This window comes from Panthera onca, chromosome B1 (assembly GCF_046562875.1).
Source record: "Panthera onca isolate mPanOnc1 chromosome B1, mPanOnc1 haplotype 2, whole genome shotgun sequence".
Lineage (NCBI taxonomy): Eukaryota > Metazoa > Chordata > Mammalia > Carnivora > Felidae > Panthera > Panthera onca.
Window position 1 is genome coordinate 183,980,239 of NC_138342.1, and position 12,893 is coordinate 183,993,131.

Here is a 12,893-nt window from a genome sequence, read left to right on the forward strand (position 1 = left end):
TCCCTCACACCAACAGCTTTACTTTGAACTAATTGGCCTGGGCTCCTGAAGGAAAAATGTATTTGGCACAAAGACTCTTGGAACACTTTTTAAGGACACCCATGTAACCGATGCATCAAGGGTTCTGAGCGCTCCCTCTCCGCCAGACACACACAGTGGGGGGAGTGCGGGAGGTCACCTGGGGCTTCAGTCATGGCCCCTTCCTTGTGCTGATGACAGTTTAGGAGAGCTCCTTAAGGCCATCTCAGCCCGGTCTTGTCCTCGCTTACTCTCCGGAAAGCCACTCCCTTTCAGACAGTGAAGCAGGCACCCAGCAAAGTCAAAATAAAACAGGGGATCTTTCAGAATTTCCAGCAAGTGAGCAAGGGGTTTTCAGTGCAAGCTGACACTGTTTTCAAGAAGTTGTTGCACAAATACAAAATCCATACAGTACAAAGGAATCTTTCTGTCCTGGTGTCTTAATCCTTCCATCAGGCGACTGGTAAAAGCAGGTCTGTGACTAAAGGTGCCGAGAGGCCACTGCCCGTGCAAGAGCTGGACACCCATAACTTTTGTACACGCACTGGGACGCTGCAAAAGTTATCTCCAGCGTCCGCCTCAGCATGAGTTTGCAGAATTAGGAAAGAAAGAAACCAACTCATTTACAAGACCAGCCCTAAAGCCACAGGCCGTGTTAGAGGCAGACCTTTTCACCCCGGGACAAACTATGCCCACGCAGAATTCTCGGCCAATGACAGAACAGGAACACAACATGCTTCAAGCATATAGAACTGAGCAAGGAAAAAAAAAACATTTCAGAAAAATGGACAAATGCCTGAATTTTCTCCTTTTCATATAACTTATTTGGATGACCTCTGGAAAAGGCTCTGAATTATAATCTCTGAAAAGGAGAGCTGGATTCATCCAGGGTCCTCTAGTCCTTATCCCCGAGAACCACACGCGCAGCTATTACCTAATTTGTCCTGGGGACCTCTTCTAAGGGGGGAGGCTAGACCTGTATTCTCTCCATCTCGTAGACATCAGTTTCCCTTCGGTGACTGATAAATGCATGTTTACAGAGAAAAGCATCACACAACCATGGCCCTAACTTGGTCATATTCTTCATGACTCCTTCATTTTTGGATCTGGGTAGCACGGTTCATCACGAGACAACCCCAAATATTTTAACTCTCAGGAACATAAATAAAAGTCTTCATAGAACAGAGCTAGAATAATTAGGTCCAATTCTCAGTCACACCATTTACCTGCCACGTGATTTGAGCAAATTATTTAAGCTTTCTAAACCTTCATTTCCTCATTTTTTTTTTTTTTTTTTAAATGGAGCTAATATTGGTAGCTTCCCTGCAGGATTAAATAAAACAACACACACGAAGCCCCTGACCCAGTGGCTGACCAGAGTCAGCGTGCAATAAATGTTGCTGTTATCCTTACCCGCCTTACAAAAGACCACCCGTTCAAATGTGTTTGAAGAATCGTCAGAGACAGGCTTGTGGTTCCACGACAGAATGTGACAGTTAAAAAGCAGCCTTGTGTAGCATTCAAAGCTACACACACAGACACACAGGATAGGGTACCATAGTTCTCTTGTTCTTGGCACTGGATGTAATAGGACTTTCCCAACTTGTAGGTGATTTTATCTAAATTGGACATCCAGTATAAAGAAGAAAAGGAAAAATAAAGGGGAGGAGGTAAGGTCACATGGAAGTCACACACACTTTCATGATGCCACATCAGAGATTGTGACAGAAAGAAAAGATTAACAGGAAAATAAGACGACTTCATTCCCCACTGTACACACATACTTTCTCTAGGTGCTTCTGGCAGGCGTGCCATGGGGGCCAACCCTTCTCTGCACCAGCTGTGGGGGGATCAAGATGTCTGCGTCCTACGTTTCTTGCCTGCTTTAGGTCCCCCCGCCAACCCCCGCCTCTGGCCACCTGGGGAATCAGACACCTGCTTTTCAGTGCTGGACACCTTCACTCTTTTTTCAATATACTTCTCAGGGAAAATATACTTGCTTTTAAAGCTTTTTTTTTTTAATGTTTTATTTATTTTTGAGAGAGGAGAGACAGAGCATGAGTGGGGGAGGGGCAGAGAGAGGGGGAGACACAGAATCTGAAAGGGGCTCCAGGCTCTGAGCTGTCAGCATAGAGCCCGACACGGGGCTCGATCTCACAGACCGCGAGATTATGACCTGAGCCAAAGTCGGAGGCTCAACTGACTGAGCAACCCAGGCGCCCTGAAATATACTTGCTTTAAAAAAAAAAAAAAAACAACAACTTGTAATTGTGGAATAATTTTACAGAAAAGGTACATAGATAGTACACAGAGTTCCTGTACCCTTTCCATCTAGCTGCCCCAATTGTTAGCATTTTACATAATCACAGGACATTAGTCACAATTAAGGTTTTGACACTGGAACAATACTAGTAAGTGTGCTATAGACTTTTGGATTTCACCAGGTTTTTTCACTATGCTTTTTTTTTTTTAAGAAAAAAATTTAGGATAATTAAAAAAAAATTCTAATGTTTTATTTGCTTTTGAGAGAAAGAGAAAGACAGAGTGGGGGAGGGGCAGAGAAAGCGGGAAACACAGAATCCAAAACAGGCTCCAGGCTGTCATCCCAGAGTCTGATGAGGGGCTCTAACCCATGAATCGTGAGACCATGACCTGAGCCGAAGTTGGACACTTGTCTGATGGAGCCACCCAGGTGCCCCTAGAAAAACTTTGGCTCTTCAGAGAAGCTGCAAAGAGAAAACAGTTTCCAGATACCTCTCATCCCTTTTCCCCCAACATTAATACTGCACATTACCAAGGGACCTTGACAAAACCTAGAAACCAACATTGGTATAGTATTATGAACTAAACTCCATACTTTGCCCCTTTTTTTTCTGTTCCAGCACCCTATGCAAGATATGACATTGCATTTAGTTGTCATGTTTCCTCAGTTTTCTCTGGTCTGTGAGTGGGTCTTTCTTCCCCCTCCTGCCCCCCATAATCTTGACAATTTTCAAGAGTCAGGTATTTTTAGAATGACCCTCAATTTTGGTTTGTCATGTTTTCTCTGTATAGTCCATTGACCCAGCAATTCCACCAGTAAGAATTTATCTTACAGGTATATTCCCACACGTGTAAAATGAAGGACATTTGAGGTTATCCACTGGAGCATTTCTGTAACAGCAAAACATCAGAAACAACCTAATGTCCACCAAGAAGGAACACGTTAAATTATTTGTGGTGTATCTATGTGATGGAATAAGATCATTCAACAGCTATTAAAAAAGACTGACAAAGTTCTTTGTGTATGGATCTTTAAGAATGTTGAGTGGAAAAGCAACGTGCATGTAAAATATGCTCCCACCTGTGTATCAAAGAAGGGGGAAACCAATCTATAGCTTATCTTACTACTCCTATGATCCAGCCCCAGAACCGTGAATGGGAACACTATCTTCTATCATAGCAGCATAATCACTTCATAATATTATTCTTACTCTATGGAAGAGAAATCCGGTCAGGACACGCTGCCAGAGTGACTGACGGGCTACGTAGGTTACTCTCTGAAACCAGGGTCTGTTTAAAATTGGAGATAGTAATTTAAGTGAATAAGGTAACCAATAAGCCATTTTTAAAAAGTAACTTTCTACTTGGGGGAAGGGCAGCAGCCTACAAACAACGAAAGGCTAAGTACTCAGACTGTCCAACAACGGGAAAGTCTAACTTTCCATATCTCAATTTCCTGGTGTTGCAAGGCAGGAATAAACACCACCTGATCGGCTAACCATAGCATTTGGTGAGGATTTTGTAGAGCACATCTTCACAAACTCTCTGTGGAATGATCATCTCCTCAGAAGACGTCCGAGTTTTACTTGCCAAGACGTACTACTTTTTCATATGACCAAGAAATGTGGCAGTCATGTGATACACAACAGTCTTTTTCCAAATTTCATAATGAGCTATGAAGGGCTTTCTGATCGCTCTTGGGAGTTACATGAATCAACATGAACTGATTTCAAAGCCACTCCCTAATCATAACTTATTAGGAATCTACTTTTACAAAAAAAATGCCTGCACCTTCAATTCTCCCATAAATAATACCATCTTACATTTAAAGCTCAGTTTCATACTTCTTTTTTTTTTAATTTTTTTTTTAACGTTTTATTTATTTTTGAGACAGAGAGAAACAGAGCATGAACGGGGGAGGGGCAGAGAGAGAGGGAGACACAGAATCGGAAACAGGCTCCAGGCTCTGAGCCATCAGCCCAGAGCCTGACGCGGGGCTTGAACTCACGGACCTCGAGACCGTGACCTGAGCCGAAGTCGGACGCTTAACCGACTGAGCCACCCAGGCGCCCCCAGTTTCGTACTTCTACAAAATGCTCTCGTATCTATTCTCTCATGTAATATGATAGTGTTTTGAGTTAATAAAATAGGTATCATCTTAAATCTCATTTTACTGGAATGGGAACTGAAGTAGCAAAGTTGGGTCCAGAACTCAATCCACTCAACATTTTCAATTCAGGTTCTGCAGCACAGAACCCAGAACCTGATCTCTGTGGCTATTTCCTCAACCTGAGAGGCAGAAGAGAGAATTTAATTCATACATACAATGGATGCCTGAGAGTATTAGGGCTTCTTTCTCTTGTGGAAGCTAGAAAGACTTCAAGATAAGGCAAGTTAGAAGGAAAAAAAAACAAAAACAAAAACAACCCAACTTTTCTCTACACTGATTAGTCCTGACAAAACCTTACGCAAACGGGGGATGATGATCTGGCCCCACCAGCCAACGTGAGCACACAGGTGCCAGCTGGGTCTCCATGGGGCCTGTGGTTCTCCCTGCCAACACAAGTCTGAAAAGGCTTTTCTGTTTTTCAACTTACTCACTGGCCAACAACATGCTGCAAAACAGATGTTCTCATAATCACAACAGCAACATTCCGTGGACCAACGAAAACATTTAGGCACGAAAGTGGATCGGAGATGCAAGCCTGGCGGAATAATTGGCATCATGTTCTAAGCTTCGGGCCTGAGAAAAATCAGGCAGGACTTTAAAGAAATCACACTGAGACCAAAGTAATAAATGGAATGTTAAACGTCCCTCATGCTTCGTTTTTAGAGTACGAGGTTCAAAAGGGCAGGTAAAGTTGATGGCATTCCTAACATTTGGAAGCCTAGGTACAAACAAGAACGGGCTCTATTCAGTTGGCACTATTTGACATTACTGTTTATTCGCTCACTGTGCTTACCTGATTCTTACAGACGTTCTGTAAAAGAAACAACATTCTGGACAACCATCATGGTGTCTAAGTGTAGTCCAGAGAGCACCTACATGATAATCACCTGAATGGTCATTGAAAGTGGGTTGCTGGGGGTGCCTGGGTGGTTCCATCAGTTAAGCGTCTGACTTGATTTCCACTCAAGTCCTGATCTTCTATTGGTGGCATTGAGTCCTGCGTCGGGCCCTGCACTGACAGTGTGGAGCCCGCTTGGAATTCTCTCTCTCTCTCTCTCTCTCTCTCTCTCTCTGCCCCTGCCCCATGCACACACATGCAAGCTCGCTCTGTGTCTAAATAAACAAACTTAAAAAAAAAAAGAGTGGATTTCTGGGCTCCATTCCCAAGCCACCTGAGTCAGAACTGTGAATCAGCATTTTAACCCAGTCTATTTCATTACACAGTGAAGTCTGAGAACCACCATTCTGGACAAATGACATGAAATTAGTCAACACTGAACATATCAAAACTGGACAAGGACAAGCTAGGACAAGGAACACAGGCTTTCAAAACTGATACCCCCGGTTATGTTGCGCATCTATACAGGTGACAGTACATAACCTTTTACTTATAGACATAGCCAGCCAAAGTCTGAATTTAGGATGGGCAGACGTGGATAGGGAAAAATGGGCTAAGTCTGAGGTGGTCAAAACCATCTTCAATCAACTCAGCGAGAGAAAGAATTCTCTTTTGGTATACTATTAGTTTTCATTACGTTAATAGTTTTTCTTCATAAATCCCACTTCAAAAATCACTTCTGGAATTGTGCAACTCCAAAGTGACCTAACTGTAAAGAGTTTTTCAAATTACTTGAAATACACAGCCTGTTAAACCACAACTGTAGATCAAACTAATGAAAGAATTAACACATGCGCCAAGGTGTATGGTGGCCTCAAGTTCACAGACACCAGTTGAGTGTTGATTAGACAATTTATACCTTGCTTTTGGCAACGCTAAGTCACTTTTCCCTAACTGATAATAGCAAAACCTATTTTAACCTAACAGTGTTTCTTGAACTCTTGACTCAGATAAAAAGATTCCAAAAGTCATTACCAATGCAAAGGAGTGTCTATATCACATGATTTTCCAACCTTTGAAATATTTCATCATGGTTTTCCCTGTTATGATGAGCAGGAGTTTGCTAGTCTAACCATGCTAGGTTCTCAGCCAGGCGCTTTGCTCTCTAGCTGCTTGACCTCAGGAAGGTTACTTCACTTTTAAGCCTCAGTTTCTTTTCCTTCCTTCCTCCCTCCCTTCCCTTTCCTTTCTTTTAATAAAATACTAACCAGTAGACAAAGAGCTGAATACTGCTGTCAGGAAAGAGCTGGCACTCAGTAATGTTACTACCATACCCAGTGCATAATTTTTATACACAGAGGAAAAAAAATCAACTAGTCTTTTGTAATTATGGGAATTACTGCAATTCTTAGTGAATTAAGGGTTCAAATCCCACTTGTGTCATTATATAGAAACAACCAGGACAGATCTATAAAAAAGATGTGCATTACCTGAACAACGCATTACAAATAATACTAAGTTTATATGAATGTCTGTGAATAAAGGCATTTCAAGTTTTTGTTTTTATTTTTATTTTTTGTAATGTTTATTTATTTTGAGAGACAGCAAGCTTGTATATGTGCGGGCAGGGAGGCGCAGAGAGAGAGGGAGAGAAAGAATCCCAAGCAGGATCTGCTCTGTCAGCACAGAGCCCGATACAGGCCCAATCTTATGGTATGTGGGATCATGACACGAGCAGAAATCAAGACTCAGACACTTAACCAACTGAGCCACCCAAGTGCCCCAAGTTTTTGACATCTAGTTCATTTGACCAAATACTTAAGTCTCAGTAGGATTAAAAAAAAAAACTTAAATAAAAATAGATGGAAGGTGTCTAAAAAAGATGTACATTAGATACTAATTTTGACAGCTAAAATACCTTTCCTCCATTAATTTAGATAAAAATGTGATTCTAATGATTAATATTAACAAAAAACAATAGAACCCCCAAAGACCATAATTATGGTTCTCTATTTTTTTAATGTTTATTTATTTTTGAAAGAGACAGAGACAGAGTGAGAGTGGGGGAGGGGCAGAGAGAGAGGGAGACATAATTTGAAGCAGGCTCCAGGCTGTTAGCACAGAGCCTTACGTGGGGCTCGAACCCATGAACTGTGAGATCATGACCTGGGCCGAAGTCGGACGCTTAAACGACTGAGCCACCCAGGTGCCCCATTATGGCTCTCTATTATGGCAGTTTTGATCCAACATGATTCTTAAAAAAAAAAAAAAAAATTAGAGTGACAGGTTTATTCCCTATCTCAGAGGCCAAATATTTGCTGTGGACACTGACCATTAAATTGAACTGTAATCTATTTCAAGGGCTGACACTTTCAAAATGATCTAACTGGGATTATCAGACATAATTATAAAATGTTCCCCAGAGGGGCACCTGGGTGTCTCAGTCGGTTGAGCATCCGACTTCGGCTCAGGTCATGATCTCACGGTTCGTGGGTGCGAGCCCTGCATCCGGCTCTGTGCTGACGGCTCAGAGCCTGAGGCCTGCTTCAGATTCTGTGTCTCCCTCTCTCTCTGCCCCTCCCCTGCTTGCACTCTGTCTCTAAAATAAATAAACATTAAATTTTTTTTTAAATGTTCCCAAGAGAATTATAGCTCACCTTGTTTATTATTCATTTCTAAAAACATACTCATTATTTTTAAAAGGTTTATAGGAAAATATTTGTATACAAAAACCATTGAATATTAGGTATTATACAGATAAACCAACTTTCTCTAGTTACCACCTTCAATATAAAAGTCATTCATTCACTGAAATACTAAGTACCGGGCACAAGATCTTAGCTCGTTGAGCTACAAAGGTAAAGGAGATACTGCCCTTGAAAGGCTCATGGTTCTAGAATGTGAGAAGAGGTCTAGAAACAAATAACTACAATAACAAAGTATCTTGAAGGACACAGTAGAAGGCACAATTAACTTTTCTTGAAAGATTAACTAAAACTCAAATGAAGATAAGGTCTTTTAGCTAGGACTTAGCTAGGTTTTAGCCAGTGAGGTGTTTAAGAGGCAAACAATAGAAAGGCGGTGAAAAAGGGACAGCACATTTCAAGCAGAGGGGATAACATGTGCCAAAGAGGGCCAAAGGGGTATGAACGGACCCGTGTCTAAGGCATGGGGAGGGGAAAGAAGGTGTGAAGAAAGGCAAACGAGCATCCCAGTATCATGAAGTTGGGCTGGAAGGTTCTGGTCAAATCATACATGGTGAATACAGTCTATTTGGACTTTTCCCCAAAGCCCAAATGAAGTCATTTATATTTGTTAAAAATGTCCAGTTGAGGACAGATGTGAGACTTGTTTTAATATAGTCTGGAGAGAAGTGGGCCTGGAGCAAGGTGGCCTGTTGGATGACCATTGACATGTATTTGAGGGGAGAAATTATGGGGCTTAAATTAGAACAGCAGGAGCCAGAAGGATGAGGAGGAGAGAGGAGGACAAGGCATGTGAGACCTGTCATTAGCTTAGGTGGTAACTGAAGAATGATGCCACTTCAGAAGATGATAAGCAGACTTTGAGGAATAGGTCTGAATGAGGAGACACGGCAGAGAGTTCAAGGAAGCAAAGGGCTGGGGAAACAGAAAGGCCTGATTACACCAGACTGGCTTTCCTGGAGGCAGCTCTTCACCGGGCAAAATACATCTGCAGCCTCGGAAGGACAGAACTCGAAAACTAGCTCTGTGCATCATCACCCTCCAGGTTGTAGATGAAACCATGGGAATGAATGGGATAACAGCCGACAAGGAAACTCTCACTATACTAAACACTATAGGGGTAAGTGAAATTAAGCTATCTCCACTCAACAGAACTTTCCCAAGTCATTCAGCATGACCATAATGAAGAGTATGAGGCAATATGGAAAAGTGCTTGACACAAGCTAAAAAGAGAAGAATACACATAAAATATCATGGACGAATCTCAAAATCATGTTGCTGTGTGGAAAAAAAAAAAGCCAGACACAAAAAGAATATGATGTATGTTTCTATCTATATGAAATTCTAGAATACACGAAACTCATCTACGTGATAAAAATCAGATCATTGTTTGCTTCTGGAGAAGAGGGGCATCATCTGCCAGAGAGGAGAATGAAGGCATTTTCTGGGAGGATAGTGAGCTTTAATACCTTGATAAAGCTGTAAGTTACATGAGTGTATGTGTTTGTCAATAAGCATTCCATTGTAGGTAAGTGATACCTTAATAAAAAAAAGTCAAGATATGAAATTGTCTACTCTCATATACACAAAGACACAGGAAATATGCAAGAGTAAAGTCTCCTAGTGGAATATGGGCTATGTTGCCCTCACTTCACAGTTTTAACTTTTTGCACACTATTCTTAAATAAAAAGAAATTTAAAAACCCTCAAACACCCATAAATATTTACCAATTACTTGTGAAAATGGAGAACATGTATTTTTTTCCCCATAGGGAGTAGGAAAGAATCTCTGAAAGAAATTTACTCTCTGGAAAAATTTTTTTTTTTTTTACTATCTGGAGACAATAAGGAAACACAAGATTATAGTAAGTACATGATTGTGAAGTATCGAGGACTCAGTGGAAGGAGGGGAGCCTCATGGTTTTGTTCTGAGGGAAGTTGGGTTAACTTGGCAGCACAGGACACTGGTCAGGGTGACGACTGAGACAACAGGGAAGTTAGTCAATGGAGGGGAGGGTTGGAGGCAGTTAGATTCTGAAGGTCACTATCACAGACTCTACTTGGGTTTCGGTGCTCCTGAGTCTGAGTTGTCTTTTATATTCTGCAGTTCTTAGTTTGGGAAACTTGCCTTAATTTTCATAGAGAAGATAAAGAAACATTACCCAATTAGAGAGTGGATCCAACAGCCCCCCATATTTTGGAGAGAAATGGTGGATTCCTGGATGATGGTGGTGGTAGTAAGGCTCTCTTGAGGTGCCTGTGGTGGACCAGGTACCATGGCCAGTTGCTTCATACATATTACTATTTTACTCAAGCTCCGCGACAACCCAGAAAAATACGGATTAACTTCATACCCCCAGTGAGGAAACTGGACTCAAAGAAGCTAGGCAACTTCTAGTTAGGAATCCACGGACAAAAGGCTAGACTATGGCCTCCACTTTGCAAGCACTTGGACCGTGTCAGGAGGGGATCAATCACGTCTCATTGGCATTTGAGTCTGAAGACAAAAAAACAACCCATCCTGAGGGGTTTCTAGTAATATAGTCTAATTACAATTCCTTCCTACAGTGTGGTTGATACCCCCACAAAACAGCAAATGTGACTATTACACAGCTATAAAATGGAGACATGTTAGCTTAATAGTAACTATTTAATAGTAGTTAACATTGGGTGCAACGCACTCTACAGTGAGTTACTTCAGGTACTCCTCATGACTATCCTTGAGCAGACAATTATTAGTGCATGTGATAGATAATGAAATTGGGACTCAAGACCTGTAATGTGACTTGCCCTAGGTCACCCAGCTACGAAAGGTCTGGACCTGGTTATTGTGACCACACAGTCTAACCATTCTATAGTACTGCCTCAAATTTTAAAATCGCATTTCGAACTTTGCTATGTAACCTGTTGTCTTTCATCTTAGTCCGTGCTACAGACAATCCCACTGGCAGCTTCTGGAGAATTCTTCCTGGACTGTTTCCATCAGAAGAACTACGTAATGCTTTCTCTTCTCTCCCCTCAAAGAACTGAGACCATTCCCAAAAGGCTTTACATAGTTATTTGAGAAGTTCTACCTCATTCAATGGGAGCACTGACACATTCCCAATTGTCCCTTCCATTGAAAACCGTTCCTAATGTCATCGCATTACCCTGACAAGAGTCCCCTACGGCCGTGTTAACCCAAGTCCTACCCAACTCCCACCTGGGTGACCGGACGCTATGGACAGGCCAACCACTGCATCCGGACGCGTGGACAGCAGTGGTGAAAGCACACCAGGGCACACTCTCCTTATCACAGACGGAAAGTTGAGAACGGGTACAAACTGTGACAGCTATTTCCTGTCAGGCTACGTACCCAATGGAGGTGCTGAGGACCCGGGTCCCACTTTAAATCATTTAATTGTGCTATCCACTAAAAGGTAAGAAGAGGATCCCCTATTCAAGCAGCATGAATGAGAACAGTGTTCCGCTGGCGTTTCGGCCCCATCTTGGAGAGGCCGAAACGTGAACCATCAGGGAGGCTCGTCTCCACCTCCACTGGGTCATAATGAACTCTGAAACACACACAAAAAGGCCTCTTTCCTGACCTGCTCACTCTATATCCATTACCTTATTTAAGGCACACACAAAAGCAAATTAAGTTGGTCATCTGGGTAATCAAAAGGGCAGCTGTCTAGTTAAGTAACAGGACAGAAAGCCTCAAATGCTAACGCCAGGAGGCCTGTTTCTCAGCTGTGGTTTCCTTGAACGGTTTGCCTAGAATTCTCAACTCTTTGGGGTCCTGAAGTTCCATCTGTTTTAAAATTACTTTTCTATAAAGAGTTCCTCATTTCCATCGCCTCAAATAAGGTCAGGAGAAAATGATGTCTCAGCTAGGTATTAAGAATCTGGAGGGGTAGTCAGCAGTTTGTGGTTGCCTCCCGTTGGGAGGTGAAAACAGAAAAGGAACACAGAGACAAGCCTTGGCCTCACATTCACTGCTATTTAATCTTTGCCCAGGGTTGGGGGGTGGCAGAGAAAAAAAAAAAATTAAGTCCAGCCAATTATATTGACAATGTTGAAATTCCGGTCTTGTCCAAAGACAGGTTTCTCCTAGAACTGGATGAACACAATTTTCGTCTCTGGCTGTTGCCTTTGCATTATTTATACACATACCTACTCACACTTTAGGAGGAGGCTGTGAACATACGTAGGAAATCGCTAAGGGGAAGGAATTCAGCCTTTTAATGAATAACTCCAAACTGGGCTGAAGCTGAAGCAGGAAGCTGATTCTCTAGGGCTGAGGGGCCCATGGCAGACAGGGGCATCCCAAGACAGATGGTTCACTCCAACACAGTAGCTGAGGTAGGGAAGGCAAGATGGTCTCTGTTGCATGAACCCTGAAGACCCTTCCAGGAGAGTCAAGAACTAAAACTCAGCTCAGCCTACGAACAGCAGCACTGGATGGTGGGTGTTACAGACTTCAGGGGCACATGGCTCCTGGTAGAACTGGGTCCTTCACCATCAGCCCTGTTCAAATTATAACATTAGCACAGAGCGTGCTTTCTTCAGACAGGCTATCCGGGATGCACAGCATCCTTCTCTTTACATACTTCCTCCTCGCAAACTGCCCCAAGGAAAGCGTAATGTAATTACTATTATCAGAGAGGGAATTTTCTCACCACTTTTTAATATGGAAAGAGGTTCGGGAAAAAAAAATGACAGAATTATTTAAGAGGAACCCACACAATTACAAAACTCGCTCTGTCCTTGTCTTCAGGAAGAGAAATGTTTTGGTCATCAAAAGCTCTGCTAGGCTTAGATCAGTGCCAGGAATTCTGTGAACTTGAGGTCAAGCTGCCAAGATTCAAAAGAAATGTTGATATTAAGTGTTTGCACAGATACCAGAGTGGGACAGCTA

General features: G+C 42.3%; 1 protein-coding gene across 8 annotated transcripts in view; it reads right to left on the reverse strand.

The window, feature by feature from the left end:
• The window catches only part of MTUS1 (microtubule associated scaffold protein 1), a 172,158-nt gene that overhangs the window by 16,701 nt on the left and 142,564 nt on the right, over positions 1-12,893 (reverse strand). The window lies entirely within an intron of this gene.